Here is a 4,874-nt window from a genome sequence, read left to right as displayed (position 1 = left end):
GGGAACAGGAAGCGCTGGGACAGCGGCGAGGGCAAAGGGCAGGGGGCGGGCGGGCGCTGGGAGGGGTCGCTCCCGGCTCCGAGCTCCGCATCCGCCGGGTTCGCCGAACGGGTGATCGAAAGCGTGGTTGGGACGAGGTTGTCTCGACAGGGCTGGCAGCTGCTGCCTTTGCGTGTGCGCTCCCCGCCTGTGTGTTTTGAATTGAAACTCGGAGTTTAAAAGTGTCGGTAGATGAGTCTCGCCGAAGCCGTGTGCCCGCCCGGCCGCTCCTCCGGGTGGCGCGGGTTCTCCTCGCGGGCGGGAGAGCAAGGACGGCCCGCAGCAGAACATGGTACCTCTACCAGGGTATTGTCCCGACACCGAAATGAGTCGGTTCCTGGGAAGGCGTTCCCTCAGACGCTCCTTTTCAGTAATTTATCCCTCCCTTAAGGAAAACCGAGCGGAGGAATGCGTGAGTGTGACTTGCAGTCCTCAGGCCAGCCTGTTTACTAAGTGACAGTGCCAGAGCCCAGCTGTCCTTAATGAGACCGAGAGAAGCGTCTCGAAAAGACGATTGCAGTGGTGGTGTGACAGTGTCAATTGCTAGGCTACATTTACATGTATTGAAACAGAACTTAGAGAGTTAGAGTGGAGTAGTTCCAGTTGGAAGGAACCAACAGCAATCATCTCGCCCAACTGCCTGAGCACTCCAGGGCTGACCAAAAGTTAAAGCATGTTGTTAAGGGCATTGTCCAAATGACCCTTACCCACTGACAGGCTTAGAGCTTCAGCCAACTTCTCTAAAAAGCCTGTTCCAAGGTTTGACCACCCTCTCTGTAAAATGATTCCTGATGACAAGTCTGAATGTCGCCGCATACAGCATTCAACCATTCCCACATGTCAGATTCCAGGGAGAAGAGATCAGTACCTCCTTGTCCACTTCCCCTCCTCAGGCAGTTGTAGAGAGACAAGGAGGTCACCCTTCAGCCTCCTTTTCACGAGACCAGACAAGCCTAAAGTCTGTAGCAGTTCCTCACAGGATATGGTATCCAGTCCTTCCACCAGGTTTCTTGCCCTACTCCAGACACATTTGAGGACCTTCACATTGCTCTTAAATGGTGGGGCCCAGACCTGCACACAGCACTCAAGATGAGGCCCTGCCTTAACGCTGAATACAGTGGGACAGTCACCTCTTTTGATGGCTGGTGATGCTGTGTTTGATGCACCTAGGATGGGGTTCGTTGTCCTCCTGGCTGCCAGAGTACGTTGGTGGCTGCTACAGAGCCTGCTGCCAACCAGTACCCCAAAACTTCCTCTATAAGGGTGCTCTCCAGCCATCCCTCTCCCAGTTTAGACTTGTGTCTGGCCTTTCTCTATCTCAGGTGCAGAATCCATTTCAACTTGTCACTTTCATGTCATTGGTGATTGCCCAGTGCTCCACTCTTTCCAGACCCCTCTGCAAGAACTCTTGTCCAGCGAGAAAGTCAACTGCACCTCCCAGTTTAGTACAGCAAAGGTCAGACTGTTTTCTTTACAAGTAATAACAATTTTCTTTCTCAATAAAGTGTTTCCCAGACACTAAAACCTTTTTTTTTTAAAACCCATGATAGGGATGCTTTACAGAAGCTGCAGAAACTTGACCTCCTTTTGATGGCTGCTTGCTGACTCAGTTTTTCTGATCAGCATGCATAAGAATCATTTGTTGTGTTAAGAAACCAGTCTCCATCTATGTATCCTAGAAAAACAGAATAACTTGTGTTGGAAGGAACCTTTAAAAATCACCTAGTTCCAACACGCTTGCTATGGGCAGGGACACCTCCCACTAGACCAGGTTGCTCAAAACCCCATCCATCCTGGCCTTAAACACTTCCAGGGATGCAGTGCCCACAGCTTCTCTGGGCAACCTGTTCCAGTGCCTCACCACCCTCATTGCAGAAAAGTTCTTCATTATGTCCATTTTAAATCTACTCTCTTTCTGCTTAAAACTCTTGCCCCTTGTCCTGTCACTACTTTTTGGTAAAAAGTCTCTCTGATAAGCCCCCTTAAATACTGGAAGGCTGCAATGAGCTCTCACCAAGGCCTTCTCTTTTCCAGGCTGAATAACCCCAGTACTCTCAGCCTTTCCTCAAGGAGAAGTTATTCCAGCCCTCTGATGATTTTTGTGCCCCTCCTCTGGACTGGCTGTATCAGGTCCATGTCTTTCCTGTACTGAGGGCACCGGAGCTGCATGCAGGAATCCAGGTGGGGTCTCACAAGTGGGGAGTGGAGGGGTACAATCACACCCCTTGACCAGCTGGCTGCTCTTTATGCAGCCCAGAAGTAAGGTTGGCTTTCTGGGCTGCAAATGTGAATTGCTGGTTCATGTCCAATTTTTCATATACTCAGATTTCTTCTCCACTCAATTCATTCACCACCCAGTATGTACAGATGTTGTGGATTTCCCAGACCCAGGTGCTAAGGCAAAAAATCATATAGGTGAATCAAAAGGCCACATCTGTGCTGAAACAAAGCCTAAGAAATTTTCTTAAAGGAAACAGGCTGAGAAATTTGTGAAAAATGAGGATCAGAGAATGACGGTGGTAATATAATGCCCCAGATTTCTAAGATATGGGTAAAAGGGTCTAGAACTATTCGTGTGCAGATGAACATATGTGTCTTTTTTAAAAAAAGAGGAGTTTGTCATGTTTGTGTGGAATCAAAGAAACGTAGCTTTCTGTGTGTTAGAAATTCATTGCCAGTTGCAGCTCTGACCTACGATATGACAGAATAGAGAATGGGTCTTGTGCAGCTGATATTCTTTTTGCACTGAGCAGAACTGAGAGAAAACTGTGAGTGGGAGGAAGATGAAGAACACCCTCAGACCTAATAAATCTATGGCCCAACTGCACAGAAATTCTTAAAACTTTCCTGATAAATCAGTGCTCTGTTTTCTTGCTTGCAAATGATTAAATTCAGCCAAATCTGCATAATTCCTTTGGGTTTCAGAGTTTGGAGGGTATTTTGGAATTCCAGAGCAAACAGTGCTAAACTTCATGATAATATTTAATGGAGAAGAAGTCTGACACTTACTGTTTCCTATTTTCAGGAAACAATATAATCTCTTTTATTTTCCTTCATTCAAAGGCCTGTTAGACATAATTACAGGATACTAGTTAAATAACAATTTGCTGTGAGGTTGTGGATATGGGATGTGATAGAGGATGGACACTCCCACTGAAATCAACAGTGTCTTCTGTCAAGACAGCTTGTAAAAGGCTTCTAGGTGCTGCTACTGGAGCTACCTACGTTTTCCACTGCATTGTCTGAACTTTCTATCTGTGTACTCTTTGATTTGCACAGAAAATGTCTAGTCAAATATGTCTAGTTCAAACGAACTCTCTGTTGTGGTTTATTTCTCCTCCTTTGTGTATTCCTCTGCTCTCCCACGCATGTATTTTTAGTTCTGTCCATCTCATCCTTCCCCTGTAACTTCCAATGACTTGTTATCATCTGTTAACAATTTGCAAGTATCTGTTCCATGCCAAGGCATGGGAAAACAGCCTTCCCTAAAACTGACTCCACTGGCAGCCAGAATTTTCTTATGTAACTGAAATAAGATAATTCTGTAATCAATCACTGCCAGATAGACTGAAAAACACTCATCTGCTGGTATAATGTAAGTATACCTGTAATGAGAGCTCTGACTGTCATAAAAATACCCAATGACATGGAAGGGCATTTTTCTTCCCCTGGTTAGTGCTAGTAACTTGTTATCCTAGAAGTTCAAGGATTTCTGGAGTCAGGAAAAAGATTTTTATTAATTGCCTAGAGAGGCTGAGTGGCTGGTCACATTTTGTGATCTGGACGGTTGTTACAATTTAATCTCAAAATGTAAAGCTATTACTGGTTTACTTTTAATACTTAAGGAGAATGTTAATTTTCATTAAAGCAATGGTTGGAGAACCTGGTATTTTAATCACTTGAGATAAATAATGCAGAAAAGGTCATTACAGAAGCTTCCAAGAGAACTCTGCCTTCCACTAAGGTATGAGGCCTCCAAGTGTCCAAACAGATAATGTTGTTTTCTGTATTTCTTTGATTCACATATCTCCCAAGTGTTTTCACACAGTTTCAGAAAAACAGCTATGTAACTTGTGTTTACTTGAACTTACTGTCTTTTCCTATTTACATGTATTTTGAGGGATGTTTAAACAATCTGTGTTGACTGCTTTTTGTACGATTGAAATTATGGGTTCTACATACACCTCAAAAGAACCACTGGGACAACAGAAATGTTTTTTTAACAACTGAAATTCTGTCGTAGATCATTATCAACTTGTGACTGTTGTAACAGGACATAAGCCTTGTACTGAGTTTCCAAGACCTCAGAACAGAAGCTCATCAGACTTGCACTGTTTGACCATTTTTCAATCTGCTTATGCTTTGCTTCCAAGTGAACCTTAGAGGGATGAAGAAAAAGCTGTCAACATAATCATGGTATTCTTCCTGGTGAGGGACTCCAGATGCTGATGACTCACTGTAAGCCCAACTCCCCTCACCTGAGTGAGACTGCTGATTTTGGGGTCTAGGTAAGGAGGGGAGAGAGGTGCACACAACACCAGGAGAATGCTAGAAACTAAGAAGTATCTGTGGAACAATTCATTATTTATATAATAAATAATATAATTTAATAATCATAATTTAGCATAAACATATACTTTCTGTAATAATTACATCTGAATTAATAATAATTATTGAATGAGGCCATTAGGATTCCAATTATGCTAACAATAAATTTTTCACTTTATAAATAAGGTGTGTTTCCTATTTGTCATAAATAAAGTTTTGAGTATAGCAAGCTGGGTGTACAGATAGGAAATTTCTATCTGAAGAACATTAATTGCCTAGAAAACTTA

Source organism: Chiroxiphia lanceolata, chromosome Z (assembly GCF_009829145.1).
Source record: "Chiroxiphia lanceolata isolate bChiLan1 chromosome Z, bChiLan1.pri, whole genome shotgun sequence".
Taxonomy (NCBI): domain Eukaryota; kingdom Metazoa; phylum Chordata; class Aves; order Passeriformes; family Pipridae; genus Chiroxiphia; species Chiroxiphia lanceolata.
The sequence above is the reverse complement of the archived record's forward strand: the minus strand, read 5'-3'. Positions refer to the sequence as shown.